The sequence below is a fragment of the Erinaceus europaeus genome, chromosome 9 (genome assembly GCF_950295315.1).
Source record: "Erinaceus europaeus chromosome 9, mEriEur2.1, whole genome shotgun sequence".
Classification (NCBI taxonomy): Eukaryota; Metazoa; Chordata; class Mammalia; order Eulipotyphla; family Erinaceidae; genus Erinaceus; species Erinaceus europaeus.
In genome coordinates, this window is record NC_080170.1 from 125,982,381 (window position 1) to 126,001,693 (window position 19,313).

General features: G+C 63.6%; 1 protein-coding gene across 6 annotated transcripts in view; it reads left to right on the top strand.

Moving 5' to 3' along the window:
• The window catches only part of AGPAT3 (1-acylglycerol-3-phosphate O-acyltransferase 3), a 47,647-nt gene that overhangs the window by 13,925 nt on the left and 14,409 nt on the right, over positions 1-19,313 (top strand). The window contains exon 1 of one of the 6 annotated variants that reach the window (XM_060198771.1): positions 11,164-11,326. The exons of 4 other annotated variants lie outside the window; for them this stretch is intronic. The gene's annotated coding sequence lies outside the window, so the exon portion shown is untranslated. Of the gene's footprint in view, positions 1-11,163; positions 11,327-13,583; positions 13,737-19,313 lie in introns of those variants that run through there. One more of the 6 variants, XM_060198773.1, reaches the window with a different exon arrangement.

Genomic DNA, 19,313 nt, shown 5'->3' on the forward strand with positions numbered 1-19,313 from the left:
AGGAGGGGGAGAGAAAGACAGACACCTGCAGACCTGCTTCGCCGCCTGTGAAGCGACTCCCCTGCAGGTGGGGAGCCGGGGCTCGAACCAGGATTCTTCTGCCAGTCCTTGCGCTTCCCGCCACATGCGCTTAACCCGTTGTGCTACCGCCCGAATCCCTAATTTATATGTTTTATCTGTTTATTGACCGATTGATTGATCTCAGTTGCTATGAGGGTTATCGCTGGGGCTCGGTGCCGGCGCTAGGAATCCACTGCTCCTAGCAATCATTTTTCCACTTTTATTTTTTTCTGTGTTTTATTTGCCAGAGGCAAATGAAATTGAGAGGGGTTGAGACAGAGACAGACACCCACAGCCCTGCCCCCTGCTTGTGAAGCTCCCCCCTGCAGGCGGGGTGGGGGTCCTGGCGCATGCTGGTGGGTGTGCTCAGCAGGGAGAGTCACCGCCCAACTCCCCCTTGGATCTGCTTTTAAAGGTTGTTTCTTTTCACGGGAGAACGTGCGCAGGCACTGCTGGGCTCTGGCGCCTGGGCTGGGGCCTCTGTGACCCTCCTCACGCCCCTGCCTCCTGCCGTGAGCGCCGCAGGGGCCTGTCCTGCCCCCCTACCCCGCACCCCTGGCACCCGGCCGCAGGGTGTCCCCGATGGCCGCTGCCCGTTCCAGCACCCGTGGCACCGTAGAAGCGGCAGCTCGTCCCTAGGGTGACAGCGCGCCCTCAGTGGCCTGCTTGGTGTGAGGACCCTCTGGGGCTGGGTGTGCGTGTCCGAGACTCGCCCTCGGGGTGGCCGCCGGGAGGTGTCTGTGGGTCGTGGTCCCCCACCCACTCGTCAGCTGTTCCTGTCCAGGTTGCCTCTTAGTCTCCTCAGTGAGGACACTGACTTCTGAAGGTGCTGTCCCGTCTGCTGGGCTCTGTGGGAGCCGGGGGTGGGGGTCCCGGGCCCCAAGGACCCCTGCTGCAGCCACATGCCCTGTGGACTTGAGACCAGGGCCCCCAGCCCCCAGCCGCACCCCCCCCCCCCCGTGGTTGCTTGTGACGCTTGCAGGGCTCCCCAGGGGCCAAGCCGGAACTGACGTGATATGCTGGGCAGTGTCTGCAGGAGGCGTGGTGTGTGGCTCTCAGGAGAGGAGCCTCGTGGGGGCAGACACACACAGACACACACAGACAGACACACAAACACACAGTCAGACACAGACACACACACAGACACACAGACTCATAAACACACACACGGACTCACACACATACACAGATATACACACACACTCAGACACACATAGATACACAAACACAGACACACACACACAGACTCATAAACACACACAGACAGACACAGACACACACAAACACACACAGACACACAGACACACACACAGACAGACACAGATACACACACGCACAGAGACATGCAAACCCAGAGAGACACAGACACAGACTCACACACGTGTCAAGGTGTCTGCTGACTCTTGACTCATGTCGCCACCGCCTGGCCCAAGACCGGGGCCCCACTCCTTGGAGATGGTGACCTGTGGCCCTCATCCGCCTGCTCGGATGCTGGAGGAACGGTCCCAGCCGAGCTGGGCGAGGACTGCAGAGCAGCACCTCCCGGCCTGAGGGCTCCAGCCGCCCTCGCCTCTGCCCGGCCTGGGATCCAACCCGGGGCCTCAGCTCGCGTCCAGCCACTCCCCAGCACGCCGTCCTTGACTTTGCTTTTATTATTATTATCATTATTTACTTTTACTGATTTATAAAAAGCCGTCATTGTCTTTGACAGCTCTGCTTATTGACGTGCCTGTTCATTCACAAGGAAGGGGCTGGGCACAGCTCAGGCTCTGCACAGACTCTGCCTGAGGCTCTGAGGCCCCGGGTTCAATCCCAGCTCCACCATCAGCCAGGGCTCAGCTGGGCACTGGGGTCTCTCCCTGTCTTTTTCTCTGTGTCTCTGTATCTCTCTCATTCAAACAAATAAACTATCACCAGGGGTGAAGCGGGGCTGCGGGTGTCTGTCTCTCACCCTCTCCCTCTCAATTTCTGCCTGTCTCTATCCAGTAAACAAATACAGATAATAAAAACATTTTTTAAATAAAATAAATAAAATAGAATACGTTTTAAAAGGTAGAGGGGTGGCATACTGGTTCTGCAGACTCTTCCTGAAGCTCTGAGGTCCCAGGTTCAGTCCCCAGCGCCTCCATCAGCCAGAGCTGAGCAAGGGCTCCGCTCGCTCATGCTCTCTCTCCCTCCCTCCCTCCTCTCTCTCTCTCATTAAAATAAAGGAACAAAAGATACGCAAAGCACAGGAGAAGAGGCAGAGAGAACCAGAGCACCACTCCGGCACCTGTGATGCCGGGGTTCAAGCTGTGGGTTCTGTTGACACTTTATTTTTCTTTCTTTTTTCCAGAGTCCTGCGCAGCTTTGGTGCGGGTGTGGGGACGGAACCAGGGACCCTGGAGCCTCAGGCGGGAGAGTCTCTCTGCATGACCATTTTGCTGTCTACCCCATGCTATCTTTTTTCTCCTGTACCAGAACCAGGCTCTGGCCTGGCTCATGGCGCTCGGGGCTGCGCCTGGGACCTGGGCGCCTCAGGCAGGAGAATGTGCAGAGCCGGAAGAGCATGTGTGCAGAGCCGGGAGAGCGTGTGCAGAGCCGGGAGAGCGTGCGTGCAGAGCCGGGAGAGCGTGCGTGCAGAGCCGGGAGAGCGTGCGTGCAGAGCCGGGAGAGAGTGTGCAGAGCCGGGAGAGAGTTTGCAGAGCCGGGAGAGAGAGTTTGCAGAGCCGGGAGAGAGTGTGCAGAGCCGGGAGAGAGTGTGCAGAGCCGGGAGAGAGAGTTTGCAGAGCCGGGAGAGTGTGTGCAGAGCCGGGAGAGAGTGTGCAGAGCCGGGAGAGAGAGTTTGCAGAGCCGGGAGAGAGAGTGTGCAGAGCCGGGAGAGAGTGTGCAGAGCCGGGAGAGAGTGTGCTGAGCCGGGAGAGAGTTTGCAGAGCCGGGAGAGAGTGTGCAGAGCTGGGAGAGAGAGTTTGCAGAGCCGGGAGAGTGTGTGCAGAGCCGGGAGAGAGTGTGCAGAGCCGGGAGAGAGTGTGCAGAGCCGGGAGAGAGAGTTTGCAGAGCCGGGAGAGAGTGTGCAGAGCCGGGAGAGAGTGTGAAGAGCCGGAGAGAGTGTGCTGAGCCGGGAGAGAGTGTGAAGAGCCGGGAGAGAGTGTGCAGAGCCGGGAGAGAGTGTGTGCAGAGCTGGGAGAGAGTGTGCAGAGCCGGGAGAGAGTGTGCAGAGCCGGGAGAGAGTGTGAAGAGCCGGAGAGAGTGTGCTGAGCCGGGAGAGAGTGTGCAGAGCCGGGAGAGAGTGTGTGCAGAGCTGGGAGAGAGTGTGCAGAGCCGGGAGAGAGAGTGTGCAGAGCCAGGAGAGTGTGTGCAGAGCCGGGAGAGAGAGTTTGCAGAGCTGGGAGAGAGATTTTGCGGAGCCGGGAGAGAAATTGCAGAGCCGGGAGAGAGTGTGCAGAGCCGGGAGAGAGCGTGCAGAGCCGGGAGAGTGTGTGCAGAGCCGGGAGAGAGTGTGCAGAGCCGGGAGAGAGTGTGCAGAGCCGGGAGAGAGTTTGCAGAGCCGGGAGAGAGAGTGTGCAGAGCCGGGAGAGAGAGTTTGCAGAGCCGGGAGAGAGTGTGCAGAGCCGGGAGAGTGTATGCAGAGCCGGGAGAGAGTGTGCAGAGCCGGGAGAGAGTGTGCAGAGCCGGGAGAGAGTTTGCAGAGCCGGGAGAGAGTTTGCAGAGCCGGGAGAGAGTGTGCAGAGCCGGGAGAGAGTGTGCAGAGCCGGGAGAGAGAGTTTGCAGAGCCGGGAGAGAGAGTGTGCAGAGCCGGGAGAGAGTGTGCAGAGCCGGGAGAGAGAGTTTGCAGAGCCGGGAGAGAGAGTGTGCTGAGCCGGGAGAGAGTGTGCAGAGCCGGGAGAGAGAGTTTGCAGAGCCGGGAGAGAGAGTGTGCAGAGCCGGGAGAGAGTGTGCAGAGCCGGGAGAGAGAGTGTGCTGAGCCGGGAGAGAGTGTGCAGAGCCGGGAGAGAGAGTGTGCTGAGCCGGGAGAGAGTGTGCAGAGCCGGGAGAGAGTGTGTGCAGAGCCTGGAGAGAGTTTGCAGAGCCGGGAGAGAGAGTGTGCAGAGCCGGGAGAGAGTGTGCTGAGCCGGGAGAGAGTGTGCAGAGCCGGGAGAGAGAGTTTGCAGAGCCGGGAGAGAGAGTGTGCAGAGCCGGGAGAGAGAGTGTGCAGAGCCGGGAGAGAGTTTGCAGAGCCGGGAGAGAGAATGTGCAGAGCCGGGAGAGAGTGTGCAGAGCCGGGAGAGAGAGTGTGCAGAGCCGGGAGAGAGTTTGCAGAGCCGGGAGAGAGAGTGTGCTGAGCCGGGAGAGAGAGTGTGCAGAGCCGGGAGAGAGTGTGCAGAGCCGGGAGAGAGTGTGTGCAGAGCCTGGAGAGAGTTTGCAGAGCCGGGAGAGAGAGTGTGCAGAGCCGGGAGAGAGTGTGCTGAGCCGGGAGAGAGTGTGCAGAGCCGGGAGAGAGAGTTTGCAGAGCCGGGAGAGAGAGTGTGCAGAGCCGGGAGAGAGTGTGTGCAGAGCCGGGAGAGAGAGTGTGCAGAGCCGGGAGAGAGAGTGTGCAGAGCCGGGAGAGAGAGTGTGCAGAGCCGGGAGAGAGTGTGCAGAGCCGGGAGAGAGAGTGTGCAGAGCCGGGAGAGAGTGTGCAGAGCCGGGAGAGAGTGTGCAGAGCCGGGAGAGAGTGTGCAGAGCCTGGAGAGAGTTTGCAGAGCCGGGAGAGAGTGTGCTGAGCCGGGAGAGAGAGTGTGCAGAGCCGGGAGAGAGAGTTTGCAGAGCCGGGAGAGAGAGTTTGCAGAGCCGGGAGAGAGAGTGTGCTGAGCCGGGAGAGAGTGTGCAGAGCCGGGAGAGAGTGTGCAGAGCCGGGAGAGAGAGTGTGCAGAGCCGGGAGAGAGTGTGCAGAGCCGGGAGAGAGAGTGCAGAGCCGGGAGAGAGTGTGCAGAGCCGGGAGAGAGAGTGTGCAGAGCCGGGAGAGAGTGTGCAGAGCCGGGAGAGAGTGTGCAGAGCCTGGAGAGAGTTTGCAGAGCCGGGAGAGAGTGTGCTGAGCCGGGAGAGAGAGTGTGCAGAGCCGGGAGAGAGAGTTTGCAGAGCCGGGAGAGAGAGTTTGCAGAGCCGGGAGAGAGAGTGTGCTCAGCCGGGAGAGAGTGTGCAGAGCCGGGAGAGAGTGTGCAGAGCCGGGAGAGAGAGTGTGCAGAGCCGGGAGAGAGTGTGCAGAGCCGGGAGAGAGAGTGCAGAGCCGGGAGAGAGTGTGCAGAGCCGGGAGAGAGAGTGTGCAGAGCCGGGAGAGAGTGTGCAGAGCCGGGAGAGAGTGTGCAGAGCCTGGAGAGAGTTTGCAGAGCCGGGAGAGAGTGTGCTGAGCCGGGAGAGAGAGTGTGCAGAGCCGGGAGAGAGAGTTTGCAGAGCCGGGAGAGAGAGTTTGCAGAGCCGGGAGAGAGAGTGTGCTGAGCCGGGAGAGAGTTTGCAGAGCCGGGAGAGAGTGTGCAGAGCCGGGAGAGAGTGTGCAGAGCCGGGAGAGAGTGTGCAGAGCCGGGAGAGAGAGTGTGCAGAGCAGGGAGAGAGTGTGCAGAGCCGGGAGAGAGAGTGCAGAGCCGGGAGAGAGTGTGCAGAGCCGGGAGAGAGAGTGTGCAGAGCCGGGAGAGAGTGTGCAGAGCCGGGAGAGAGTGTGCAGAGCCGGGAGAGAGTGTGCAGAGCCTGGAGAGAGTTTGCAGAGCTGGGAGAGAGTGTGCTGAGCCGGGAGAGAGAGTGTGCAGAGCCGGGAGAGAGAGTTTGCAGAGCCGGGAGAGAGAGTTTGCAGAGCCGGGAGAGAGAGTGTGCTGAGCCGGGGGAGAGTGTGCAGAGCCGGGAGAGAGTGTGCAGAGCCGGGAGAGAGAGTGTGCAGAGCCGGGAGAGAGTGTGCAGAGCCGGGAGAGAGAGTGCAGAGCCGGGAGAGAGTGTGTGCAGAGCTGGGAGAGAGTGTGCAGAGCCGGGAGAGAGAGTGTGCAGAGCCAGGAGAGTGTGTGCAGAGCCGGGAGAGAGAGTTTGCAGAGCTGGGAGAGAGATTTTGCGGAGCCGGGAGAGAAATTGCAGAGCCGGGAGAGAGTGTGCAGAGCCGGGAGAGAGCGTGCAGAGCCGGGAGAGTGTGTGCAGAGCCGGGAGAGAGTGTGCAGAGCCGGGAGAGAGTGTGCAGAGCCGGGAGAGAGTTTGCAGAGCCGGGAGAGAGAGTGTGCAGAGCCGGGAGAGAGAGTTTGCAGAGCCGGGAGAGAGTGTGCAGAGCCGGGAGAGTGTGTGCAGAGCCGGGAGAGAGTGTGCAGAGCCGGGAGAGAGTGTGCAGAGCCGGGAGAGAGTTTGCAGAGCCGGGAGAGAGTTTGCAGAGCCGGGAGAGAGTGTGCAGAGCCGGGAGAGAGTGTGCAGAGCCGGGAGAGAGAGTTTGCAGAGCCGGGAGAGAGAGTGTGCAGAGCCGGGAGAGAGTGTGCAGAGCCGGGAGAGAGAGTTTGCAGAGCCGGGAGAGAGAGTGTGCTGAGCCGGGAGAGAGTGTGCAGAGCCGGGAGAGAGAGTTTGCAGAGCCGGGAGAGAGAGTGTGCAGAGCCGGGAGAGAGTGTGCAGAGCCGGGAGAGAGAGTGTGCTGAGCCGGGAGAGAGTGTGCAGAGCCGGGAGAGAGAGTGTGCTGAGCCGGGAGAGAGTGTGCAGAGCCGGGAGAGAGTGTGTGCAGAGCCTGGAGAGAGTTTGCAGAGCCGGGAGAGAGAGTGTGCAGAGCCGGGAGAGAGTGTGCTGAGCCGGGAGAGAGTGTGCAGAGCCGGGAGAGAGAGTTTGCAGAGCCGGGATAGAGAGTGTGCAGAGCCGGGAGAGAGAGTGTGCAGAGCCGGGAGAGAGTTTGCAGAGCCGGGAGAGAGAATGTGCAGAGCCGGGAGAGAGTGTGCAGAGCCGGGAGAGAGAGTGTGCAGAGCCGGGAGAGAGTTTGCAGAGCCGGGAGAGAGAGTGTGCTGAGCCGGGAGAGAGAGTGTGCAGAGCCGGGAGAGAGTGTGCAGAGCCGGGAGAGAGTGTGTGCAGAGCCTGGAGAGAGTTTGCAGAGCCGGGAGAGAGAGTGTGCAGAGCCGGGAGAGAGTGTGCTGAGCCGGGAGAGAGTGTGCAGAGCCGGGAGAGAGAGTTTGCAGAGCCGGGAGAGAGAGTGTGCAGAGCCGGGAGAGAGTGTGTGCAGAGCCGGGAGAGAGAGTGTGCAGAGCCGGGAGAGAGAGTGTGCAGAGCCGGGAGAGAGAGTGTGCAGAGCCGGGAGAGAGTGTGCAGAGCCGGGAGAGAGAGTGTGCAGAGCCGGGAGAGAGTGTGCAGAGCCGGGAGAGAGTGTGCAGAGCCTGGAGAGAGTTTGCAGAGCCGGGAGAGAGTGTGCTGAGCCGGGAGAGAGAGTGTGCAGAGCCGGGAGAGAGAGTTTGCAGAGCCGGGAGAGAGAGTTTGCAGAGCCGGGAGAGAGAGTGTGCTGAGCCGGGAGAGAGTGTGCAGAGCCGGGAGAGAGTGTGCAGAGCCGGGAGAGAGAGTGTGCAGAGCCGGGAGAGAGTGTGCAGAGCCGGGAGAGAGAGTGCAGAGCCGGGAGAGAGTGTGCAGAGCCGGGAGAGAGAGTGTGCAGAGCCGGGAGAGAGTGTGCAGAGCCGGGAGAGAGTGTGCAGAGCCTGGAGAGAGTTTGCAGAGCCGGGAGAGAGTGTGCTGAGCCGGGAGAGAGAGTGTGCAGAGCCGGGAGAGAGAGTTTGCAGAGCCGGGAGAGAGAGTTTGCAGAGCCGGGAGAGAGAGTGTGCTCAGCCGGGAGAGAGTGTGCAGAGCCGGGAGAGAGTGTGCAGAGCCGGGAGAGAGAGTGTGCAGAGCCGGGAGAGAGTGTGCAGAGCCGGGAGAGAGAGTGCAGAGCCGGGAGAGAGTGTGCAGAGCCGGGAGAGAGAGTGTGCAGAGCCGGGAGAGAGTGTGCAGAGCCGGGAGAGAGTGTGCAGAGCCTGGAGAGAGTTTGCAGAGCCGGGAGAGAGTGTGCTGAGCCGGGAGAGAGAGTGTGCAGAGCCGGGAGAGAGAGTTTGCAGAGCCGGGAGAGAGAGTTTGCAGAGCCGGGAGAGAGAGTGTGCTGAGCCGGGAGAGAGTTTGCAGAGCCGGGAGAGAGTGTGCAGAGCCGGGAGAGAGTGTGCAGAGCCGGGAGAGAGTGTGCAGAGCCGGGAGAGAGAGTGTGCTGAGCCGGGAGAGAGTTTGCAGAGCCGGGAGAGAGTGTGCAGAGCCGGGAGAGAGTGTGCAGAGCCGGGAGAGAGTGTGCAGAGCCGGGAGAGAGAGTGTGCAGAGCCGGGAGAGAGTGTGCAGAGCCGGGAGAGAGTGTGCAGAGCCGGGAGAGAGTGTGCAGAGCCTGGAGAGAGTTTGCAGAGCTGGGAGAGAGTGTGCTGAGCCGGGAGAGAGAGTGTGCAGAGCCGGGAGAGAGAGTTTGCAGAGCCGGGAGAGAGAGTTTGCAGAGCCGGGAGAGAGAGTGTGCTGAGCCGGGGGAGAGTGTGCAGAGCCGGGAGAGAGTGTGCAGAGCCGGGAGAGAGAGTGTGCAGAGCCGGGAGAGAGTGTGCAGAGCCGGGAGAGAGAGTGCAGAGCCGGGAGAGAGTGTGCAGAGCCGGGAGAGAGAGTGTGCAGAGCCGGGAGAGAGTGTGCAGAGCCGGGAGAGAGTGTGCAGAGCCGGGAGAGAGTTTGCAGAGCCGGGAGAGAGTGTGCTGAGCCGGGAGAGAGAGTGTGCAGAGCCGGGAGAGAGAGTTTGCAGAGCCGGGAGAGAGAGTTTGCAGAGCCGGGAGAGAGAGTGTGCTCAGCCGGGAGAGAGTGTGCAGAGCCGGGAGAGAGTGTGCAGAGCCGGGAGAGAGAGTGTGCAGAGCCGGGAGAGAGTGTGCAGAGCCGGGAGAGAGAGTGCAGAGCCGGGAGAGAGTGTGCAGAGCCGGGAGAGAGAGTGTGCAGAGCCGGGAGAGAGTGTGCAGAGCCGGGAGAGAGTGTGCAGAGCCGGGAGAGAGTTTGCAGAGCCGGGAGAGAGTGTGCTGAGCCGGGAGAGAGAGTGCAGAGCCGGGAGAGAGTGTGCAGAGCCGGGAGAGAGAGTGTGCAGAGCCGGGAGAGAGTGTGCAGAGCCGGGAGAGTGTGCAGAGCCTGGAGAGAGTTTGCAGAGCCGGGAGAGAGTGTGCAGAGCCGGGAGAGTTTGCAGAGCCGGGAGAGAGAGTGTGCAGAGCCGGGAGAGAGTGTGCTGAGCCGGGAGAGAGTGTGCAGAGCCGGGAGAGAGAGTGTGCAGAGCCGGGAGAGAGTGTGCAGAGCCGGGAGAGTTTGCAGAGCCGGGAGAGAGAGTGTGCAGAGCCGGGAGAGAGTGTGCTGAGCCGGGAGAGAGTGTGCAGAGCCGGGAGAGAGTGTGCAGAGCCGGGAGAGTTTGCAGAGCCGGGAGAGAGAGTGTGCAGAGCCGGGAGAGAGTGTGCAGAGCCGGGAGAGAGTGTGCAGATCCGGGAGAGAGTGTGCAGAGCCGGGAGAGAGAGTGTGCAGAGCCGGGAGAGAGTGTGCAGAGCCGGGAGAGTTTGCAGAGCCGGGAGAGAGAGTTTGCAGAGCCGGGAGAGAGTGTGCAGAGCCGGGAGAGAGTGTGCTGAGCCGGGAGAGAGTGTGCAGAGCCGGGAGAGAGAGTGTGCAGAGCCGGGAGAGAGAGTGTGCTGAGCCGGGAGAGAGAGTGCAGAGCCGGGAGAGAGAGTGTGCAGAGCCGGGAGAGAGTGTGCAGAGCCGGGAGAGAGTGTGCAGAGCCGGGAGAGAGTGTGCAGAGCCGGGAGAGAGTGTGCAGAGCCGGGAGAGAGAGTGTGCTGAGCCGGGAGAGAGAGTGTGCAGAGCCGGGAGAGAGTGTGCAGAGCCGGGAGAGAGTTTGCAGAGCCGGCGTGAGGCCCATTGCTTCGGGCGGTTTAGAAACAGACACGTTTGGGCGCTGGAGGGCGGGGTGAGGGCGGAGCCAGATCCGGGCGGGCCAACTCGGGGGCGGGTCTGACAGGGCGGGCCAATCCACGGGAGGGGCGGCACCCAGTCCAGGGACAGTGCGGGCCAATCAGCGGGAGGGGCGGGGCCAGCACGGGGCGGGTCAATCTGGGGGCGGGGCCTGGGCGGGGGCGGGGCCTCGGGGTCAGGTGAGGGAAGGCGCGGGCCCTGCCGACCCGGGAGGTGCGGGGCCGGGGCAGAGCCGGCTGCACCGCCGTTGCCCGTCTGCCGCCGCAGAGCCGGGGCGCCGAGTCTTCTGGGCCTGGGGTGGGGGCCGGAGCCTGCTGTCCTCCCTAACTGGAGCCTCTGCTTCACCGGGGGAGGGGGCGACGGGTCTCCAGCAGCTGCTGCCCCTCTGCTGGGGGAGGTCAGGGGAGTCTCCCCGGTGGCGCAGGGGTCCCCTCTGGCGGCTTAAGCCAGGGAGAGGGTGCGCTCAGGGAGGACACTGGGCAGGACATGCGGACGAGGGTCCGAGTGGCGACTCCCCTAGGCTCACTCAGCAGCGGGTCCGGGGTCGGGGGCACACAGGACGTGTCACAGCAAAGCACGGCTGCTCCCGGGCCACAGGGCCCTGGGCAGTGACCCTCGTGCAGAGGCAGCTCCAGGGGCAGGTTCTGCTGCCCCCGCCCCGACCCTGTGACAGAGCCCAGCACAGGGCCGAGGCCGAGGGCACCCAGCTCCGTCAGCACCGCCCAGGTTGCTGGCCTCCAGAAGGCGGCCTGCCGCCTGCAGTCTCATCTGTGTTCCAGGAGAGCTGAAGGGCACCTCTGGGCCACGTCTGGCGGCTGCCACCCGCAGGCAGCAGGCCGCGTTGCCCTGGTGGGTGGGTGAGGACACAGGCGGGGAGGGGGTGGCCGGCGGCACCTTTGACCTGGATTCTGGGAGAAGGCTCCTCCCTGCTGCCGCAAGCGAGGTTGGCTTATCTGTGGAGACGGAGTGACGGGAGTGACGGGGATGTCGAACCCAGGGCCGCCCTGCTGATTCATATCTAAGTCCTGGGGGGATGGAGAGCGAGCGCCCTTCCTGCCAGTGCTGCCAGTGCCCGGGACCGGACGGCACGTAGCCTGGGCTTGGGTCCCCCGGGTCAGCGCTGGCTCACCCGCCCCAGGGGGCTGGGACCCCCCACCTGCCCACCCGGGTTCAAGTGTGAAGGGGGGCGGGAGCCTCCGCCCAGCCAGCCGCCCCACCCCTTCAGACAGGAAGGGGCAGCCAGGGAGATAAAAGCCGCCGCCACATGGGGCCCTCAGTGCCCGGCGGGCTGGGGACAGGGACAGGGACCGAACCGGGACGCCCTGAGCCGGGAGGAGCGGCGGCCAAGTGGGTGAGTGGGCCCGGCCTTCTCCGCACAGCCTCCCTTCCTGGGTGGGGGGCAGGGGCTGGGAGAGGAGGGGGCTGGCCTGCTGCTCCTGCTCCTCGGCCCCCAGGCCCAGTCTGCACCCTGGTGGGGGGACAGGACTGGTGACGCCCCCAGGAGGCCTCCACTCCCGGAGCAGAGGCAGGTCTGGTGGTAAGAAGCAGCCCTGGGGCTGGAGGACCTCGGAGGGGCCGGGGCTGGGGCCGCCGTGAAGCCCTGTGACACCCCGGGTCTCAGCACCCACTGCGGGGCCCCTCACCCCTCTGCCCCCCGCCACATCTTCGCCTCTCCTCAGGGAGGAGCACCCAGGACGGACGCCCCGGAGCGAACGCCTTTTGTGCGGGAGGACTCTCGGGGGCCCCTGGGTGCAGGGGCGTGTGGTACTGACGATCGCAGCCCTGACCCTGTCCCCCCACGCCGGACGGGGGCTGCTCTGGAGGGCTGGGGCACCCCGGGTGAGAGCGTGCGTGCCGTGGGCACGGGCCGTGGCTGTGCCGTGAGCTCAGCTGTAAAGTGGGGCCCGGGGCTGCCGTGGTCACTCGTGGCCACTCGTGGCCGTGGCCGTGGCCGTGGCCGTAGTCCTTGCCGGGCCTCAGGAACGGCTGGCTACAGGAGGGGCTGCACGTGTGTCTGCGGTGGGCACGTCAGGGCGGGTGCTGCTGACACTGGGCCCCAGCGTGGAGGGAGCCCGGAGGCCTGGGCCCTTGGCGCCCTCATCCCGCGGGGAGGGGCAGGGTGGGACGTCCCCACAGCCGGGGGACACGGGTGCTTAGGAGCCAGGAGCCGCATGCTCCCCAGTCGCGGGGGTGGGGGTAGTGGGTGTCTGGGCTCCGCGCCCGGCTGGACACAGGCTTTGGGTCTGGCTCAGAGGTGCCCTCCCGACGTCCTCCTGTCCCTGGAACTCGCCTGTGGGACTCTGGGCCAGCGTGGGCCCCCCGGTGTCTCTGTTACCTCACCGGACTCCCCGTCTCCTGTGGGCGGCTTCCTGGGACTCAGTCACGGCAGGGTCGCCCGGGCGTCGTGGGGACACTGGGCTGCTCTGCGCCTCTGGGGGCTGCCCCCCAGGTGAGAAGGGGCCCCCGGGGGCTGGGTCTCCGCGGCCCCCACCCTCCTGCCTCGGTCTCCCGGGGGAGCAGCAGTGCTGTCCTCAGTCGTCCGTCCGTCCGTCCGCCTCCAGAGTGGAAGAGCATGGAGACGGCCCAGCTGGCAGAGCTCGGGACTGTCACGCCCGCTGCTCTGGGTTCGAGTCCTGGTGCTCTGGCTTCAGTGCATCTCAGTGGGGATCTCTGCCTCTGCCTCTCTCATGAGACAAGTGTCAGCAGGTCGTTAGGGGGAGGCGGAAGGGTGCTACCGCCAGGCAGTGTGGGGACCCGGCGGGTGGCGCTGGGGCTTTAGGCATCCAGACAGCGGCCCTGAGGGTGCGGGCCTGGGTCTGCGTGTGCCCGCCGCGCCCGTGGCCTCTCCCACCAGGGGCTGACGGGGGCCTGGGGGGACACGGCCACTGAGCAGACGCGCCCTCACCTGTGGCTGCTGCCCTGGTCTGATCGCGGTGACCTGTTCTGCTCACTCGGCATAAAAGCTTCTGAAGAGTCACAGGACCAGGCAGTGCGTCACCCGCGTGAGCCACACAGGACACAAGGACCCGGGTTCAAGCCCCCAGTCCCCACCTGCAGGAGGGAAGCTTCACGAGTGGTGAGGCAGGGCTGCAGGTGTCTCTCTGTCTCTCTCCCGATCTCCCTCTCCCCTCAGTTTCTGTCTGTGCTATAGAATAAGTATAACAGTAAAAGGCGAAAGATGTATGTGATCTGAGGAGAAAGCAGAGAATGAATAAATAAAATAATAAAACATACTGGCCACAATTTATGGGGGGGGAGAGTTTGACCCACGAGCAAGAGAGAGCCTGGGGACCATCCTGACACCTGTGGGGGCCCCTTCCCTCCCCGGTGTCCCAGCCTTCACAGTACACCTGTCTCTGCGCTCCCTGCCCAGCCCCCGCGCCTGCCCGTGTTTACCTGTGTCTGTTTGCTTAGTTACCCGAGCTCCATGTCCACGAGGGAGCCTCCCCCTCAGCCGGCCAGCGCCACCTCCAGGGCTCTGGGCTGGGTCTTCTGTGGCTTCCGAGCCGGCCGAGGGCAGGGCACTGGGGCGCTGCCACCCCGGGGCCGACACTTGTGCTCCTGCCCAGTCCAGAACCCAGGGACCGGACCACCGGTCCCTCTCAAAGATGCAGCTGGGCAGGGGGACACCCGGCTTCAGTGGGGAGGGCACCCGGCAGCGGGGGTAGGCGGCTGCGGGCAGCCTCTGGCAGGGCTGGTCCCCTGACATGGCGCGTCCAGGCTCCCTGCGGTCCCCGTCCCCACGGCTGAGCTAAATCCAGGTAAACAGGTGGGGCGGGGGCCTCCCTCCCACGGGCTGCGGCTCTGCTTGGCGCTCCTCCAGTGGGCAGGTCAGGTGAGGGCTGGGCTTGGGGGGCAGTGGGGGTGGGTAGGAGGCTGGTGACTGACCCAGCAGCAGTGGCCAGAGGCGTGGGCATGGGGACAGATGCCTGCCCCGGTCCCCAGAAGGCCAGAGGCCCTGCAGGACGAGCGGAGGTGCTGAGCTCGGCGGGGGTGCAGGTGGGGTGGGGCCGTGGGTCTCGGGGCCAGGCGGGGAGAGGCCCACGGCAGGAGCAGCGAGGACTGGTGGGCAGTCGTGGGCACGCGGCCTGTGGCAGAGACAGGGGGTGGACAGAGGACGGGGGCTGCTGGCCTGGGCTCCCGGGAGTCCCCACGGCCACTCTGTCCTCGTGGTTGGCGGCGGGCAGACAGCACGGGGGGCTCGTGGTCTAGGGGCAGAGGGCAGCCAAGAGGAGTCCCTCTGCAGGTCCCCAGCCGGTCCCCAGCAGCCACGAGCGGCTCAGCAGGTAAGGCCGGCCCTTCTGCTCGGGACGGGACGGGACGGGCGTGCGAGAGCGTGGAGGCGCCTGGAGCGAGCTCCGGGAATCTGCCTCCTCTGCAGACGCTAGAGACAAATGTTCTTCCTGCCGCTCTGCAAGACTCGCTCTGTGCCTTGACATAGGAGGGAGGGCAGAGCAGGGGGGGGAGAGAGGGAGAAGAGGATATCGGTGGCTGGGATCGAACTCAGGACCTCCTGCCTGTGAGTCCAGAGTTCCTCCACTGCTCCACCCCCGGGCTGCAGTGGAGGAACTCGTTCATTTCTTTCTGTCGCCTGTTTCTGGGAGGAGAGGGCTCACAGGACGGGTGCTGGCACGTGGCACAGCCTCACGCCCCGTGACAGGAGTCCGGGAGGCGCGCTCACCGCCAGCCTGGGCCCCTTCCCCTTCTCCCAGAGTCCTCTGCTTCTCTGCACACTGTTCTCACTTCCTGTCCATGTTAAGTTTCCCTCCAAGTGAGATCAGCTGCTGCTTCTCTCTCTGGCTGATCTCACTTAACATGCTGCCTTCAGTTATCAAAGAGAGAGAGAGAGAGAGAGAGAGAGAGAGAGATCGACGCAGACAGGCCAGACCCCGCTGAGCCCCGGCTGAAGGTGGTGCTGGGGATGAGACCTGGGCCCTTGGAGCCTCAGGCAGGAGAGTCTGTGCCGACCTGGTGCCGTGCCCCCCACCTGTGCGACCATGTCCTCATCCCCTTGCCTGCTGTCAAGGAAGCAGGTTGCTCCCAGGTTTGGCCGGTACAGCCGTGCGGCTGTGAACACAGGTGCACCTTCCGGTGGGCGCTTTGTCTCCTTCGGATAAACCCCCGGGGGAGAGGTGGCGGGGCCATGGGCTAGATTCATTTCTGGTGTTCTGACACAGTTTTCCACAGGGGTTGGATCAACTTCTGTTCCCACCAGCAGTGTGGAATGGGTCCTTTCATTAAAAAAAAAAATTTTTTTTTCCTCCAGGGTTATTGCTGGGCTCAGTGCCTGCACCATGAATCTACTGCTCCTGGAGGCCATTTTTTCCCCCTTTTGTTGCCCTTGTTGTTGTAGCCTTGTTGTGGTTATTATTATTGCCATTGTTGACGTTGTTCGTTGTTGGATACGACAGAGAGAAATGGAGAGAGGAGAGGAAGACAGAGGGGGGGAGAGAAAGACAGACACCTGCAGACCTGCCTCACCGCCTGGGAAGCGACTCCCCTGCAGGTGGGGAGCCGGGGGCTCGAACCGGGATCCTCACGCCGGTCCATGTGCTTTGCACCACGTGCGCTTCACCCGCTGCGCCGCCGCCCGACTCCCAGCTTTATTTATTAATGTGTGTGTATGAGACAGAGGGAGAGACAGAGAGAGAGAGAGAGAGAGAGAGAGACAGAGAGAGAGGAGGTGCTTGAGAGAAGGCAGAACCAGAGCACCACTCAGTGCCTGTGCCGGGCATCACACCTGGGACCTCAGCTCGAGAGTCCAGTGCTCCGGTCACTGTCCCACCTCCTGGGCCCCTTGCTTGTTTTTCTGAGAGAGGAGAGGGCACTGCTCAGCTCTGGCACAAGGTGGTGATGGGGCTCTAGCCAGAGGCCTCTGGAGCCTCAGGTAGGCTTGTCCTGGTCCCTGACACTGAACACCCCCTTTTCTCCTGTAGTATTTTATCTATCTGTTGGCTGGAGACAGATAACCTGGGAGAGGGGGAAGGTCGAGGACACAGCTCCTCCCCAATCTGCGCGCCGAGACCTGTTCTCGCTGAGGCCAGGCAAGACGGTCGGTCGCGGCTCTAGGCTGTGGGGTGCAGGCATGGGCCAGGGCCCCGGGGCCTCGGGCGAGCCAGTCTGGGCTGTGGGGTCGAGGCAGAGGTCAAGGGCAGGCTCGGGGCTGACCCGGCCGCCCCGTGACCTGCCAAAGCCGCTTACGGGATTAGGGCCCCGGGTGCGAGCCGAGCTGGGGCCGGCCTCTGCTCTCCCGCGGGCTGTGTCCCAGGGCCGTGAGCAGCCGTCCCCGGGAGCCGGGCCCCTTCGCCGAGCGCACCCCCAGGCCCTTGGCCGGTGGGCAGTCGGCGAGGCCTCGGTCCCCCCAGCTCCGTCCCCCTGGCCGCCGCCATGCTGGCCAGCCCCTCGACCTTCCTCTTTGCGGGCGTGTGCGCGGCCCTGCTGGTTGGGGCCCTGACCTACTACTTCTACTGGTGAGCTTGTGGGCGGCTCCGTGCGTCCTGGGGGCTCCCGGGCAGGTGAGATCTGGGGGACCAGCCGCCACCAGGGCACAATGCCATTTCCCCACACTCAGGGTCTCCGGGCTGCCCGTTGGGCTTCTGGATTATTCCACAGAGGCTCAGGGCCCTCATCTGCCGGGTTGTTTGTTTTTGGGGGCGCCAGGCCTGGGAGGGGAGCTCGGGCCACCTGCCTCAGTCCAGGTCCTGAGCCTGGGTGCCCCCGGGTGGGGGCCATGGAACGGTGGTCCCGTCACAGGGACTGTCACGGGGCTGGTCTCAAAACTGTGACCCAGAGCACACCCCTGCAGGGAGGGACAGAAGCAAGGCTGGACTCGGGGTGGGGGTGCCGGCGGCCTGGGGGTCCTAGACCCCTAATTCCAGGGCCAGAGGGCAGGCGGGTGACGCCCCAGAGACAGGTTGGGCCCAGGCCCCGACACACTGGCCGCCGGGGCCTCCTCCCAGCCGGGACTCTCCCCACCTGATCTGATTAGCGTCCCCTCTGTGAGCATGAGGATGCGGATGAGGGAGCCTCCCCGGCCCTCCTGCCCACTGTCTTCACCCCCCCATGCCCTGCCGCCATCCCGCCTCCTGCCCCATCAAACCCCCGTCCCCCAATCCAACACCGTTTCCCCATCCAGCCTTCTGCCACCATCCTGCCTCCTGCTCCCTGTTCTGCCTCTCCTGCCCCATCCAGCTCCTTGCCCCCATTCAGCCAGACCCCCACACCCATCCTGTCCCCTGCCCCTGTCCGCCCCCCCAGCCCTTCACTGCCCCTCTGCCCGTCTCTCCGCATCTCCGTGTTAACGCGGGCTGGGCAGTGCTTCACGTGGTGACACGGCTTCGGAGCGGAGCGGCACAGCCGCAGGGGTGGTCCCACCCCCACCCCCGTTGTGTCTCAGCCTCGGCAGCGGCCACCAGGTCCCGTGTCCCCGTCACCAGCTTCCTCGAGACTTCAGGCGCCGGCCTCTGTCTCAGGCTCGTCTGCCTCCATGTTCGAGCCCCGCTGCCCGGTAGAGAGGTCTCGTCTCTCTCAGTGTCCACACCTCCAGTTCCATCCATTTTGTCCTGAGCCACACTCTGTCATCTTTTTTGATGACAGAGTGGTATTCCACCGAGGACCTGGCCCCAGATTTGGTGTAGAGGTGATGAAGAGAAGGACGGACGGCCTGAGAGCCCCCCGCCGCCCCCCCATCCCTGTGAAGGGCGTTGCCTGCTGGGGGACAGAGCTGACCACACACAGGCCATGGGCTCCTTCCCTGGAACTTCCAAAAAACATTGACAATAATAATAATAATAGGAAAAATGACCTCGCCAAGAACTTTTTATTTTACTTTTTGCCTCCAGGGTTGTCACTGGGGCTCGATGCCAGTGCTACCAATCCACCGCTCCCGCTGGCACTTTTTTTTTTTTTTTTTTGCTTTTCTCTCTGTTCTACTTTTTAATGCTTATTTATTTATTTATTTATTTACTCCTTTGTGTTGCCCTTGTTTCCATTGTTGTATTTATTATTATTGTTGTTGATGTCGTCATTGTTGGATAGGACAGAGAGAAATGGAGAGAGGAGGGGAAGACAGAGAGGGGGAGAGAAAAACAGACACCTGCAGACCTGCTTCACCGCCTGGGAAGCGACTCCCCTGCAGGTGGGGAGCCGGGGGCTCGAACCAGGATCTTTACGCCGGTCCTTGCGCTCTGCGCCATGTGCGCTCTTTCTGTTATACTTAATAGGAGAGAGAGAAGTTGGGAGGGGAGGGGACGGGAGATAGACACCTGCTTCACTGCTCGTGAAGTTCCCTCCTGCAGGTGGGGAGCAGGGGCTCCGACCCGGTCCTTGTGTAAAGTGCTCACCCAGGTGCCCTCCAACCCCCAAGCACATTCCCTCACACCCCTTCCTTGTGCTGGCGGTTCCCTATGCCCTAGTCCCACCCCTGCACTCTGCTGGTGGGTGAAGGGTGCTGTGTGGGCCTGAGCGGAGCCTCCCTGGGTGCTGCCACAGATTGCACCTGAGTGATCACGGCGCCGTGTCCTGGGAGGCCGGTCAGCCTGTGGTGACAGAGGGCATCACGCGGTTCGGAGACGCAGCCTGGGGTGTGGGGGGGTGACAAGTCCTACCTGTTCACACCTGGTCCCACTCGGCCTTACCACACCTGTCTGGCCACACTCTGAGGAGCAGGCCGGGCACTGCCTCAAGCCAACGGCCCTCCCTGCCTCCGCCCAGCCTGGTCTCTCTGGAAGCCGAGTAGGGCAGCCGGCCATGGACATGCGTCCCCAGGACCCGGCCAAGCCACCTCCCCCTTGTCCCCCCAACATGGCTGCAGCCATTCCACCTGGACTCGTGAAGCTGGCTGTCCCCTGGGACCCCTTCCTGCTGTCCCCGTGTGATGGCGTGATGCAGGCTTGAGGCAACTTAGGAGTGACCGTGGGACCACACTGGGCTGTGTGTGTCAGGAACAGCACAGCCCAGACCTGAACTCAAGTCCTTGCAGGCACCACCCACCAAACAGGACCCCGGCCCCTGCTGGTAGAGGGGCCATTGGCAGCTGCGGGGCTGATTGTGGGCGCAGGTCTGACCCGTGCTGCACCACACGGCCGAGAGAGAGAGAGAGAGGGGGGGGGGGGGGCCCACCTGGGAATATCTGGTACTGAGGCTTGAACTTGTGCTCTGCTGCTGCTGGGCTTGATCTCCCCCCTCACGGCCCTTCACTCAGGCAGGAGACTTCCCTCCAGTGACCTGGTTCTCCTGCGCGGTGCTGGGCTTGGACCCGCGTGTGCCATGGCAAGGCCGGTGCCCTGCCCGCTAAGCCAGCTCTCAGACCCGGCTCAGCTGCCGTCGTCACTGAACGT